The sequence below is a fragment of the Phalaenopsis equestris genome, unplaced genomic scaffold (assembly GCF_001263595.1).
Source record: "Phalaenopsis equestris unplaced genomic scaffold, ASM126359v1 Scaffold203579, whole genome shotgun sequence".
In the NCBI taxonomy this organism is placed as follows: Eukaryota; Viridiplantae; Streptophyta; class Magnoliopsida; order Asparagales; family Orchidaceae; genus Phalaenopsis; species Phalaenopsis equestris.
Window position 1 is genome coordinate 226,871 of NW_018223193.1, and position 347 is coordinate 227,217.

The window sequence follows — 347 nt, forward strand, 5'->3', positions numbered from 1 at the left end:
TCGATGGCGCCTGCGGCGGCCTTTTGGAGATTTGGTCCCGTAGCCTCGGGAAAAGCTCGCTGTCGGCGGCGTCGATGGCTCCGTCGGCGCCCTTGTGTAATTCTCCACATTTTGGTCTTTTTTGCTCCAAATTTGCTCCTTTTTGCATCTTTTTGATCCATTGACCTTAATTCATCATTCCTGTAACAAAACATCAAAAATACATTTCTTTAAAGTGCAATATCATTAAAAACAATATAAAATAGGTACAAAAATCTCAACATATTTTACTTTGGTCAAAATCCCCCAAACTTAAATATTACTTGTCCTCAAGTAATTTTAGTACTATATAAAAGTTATGATCTACT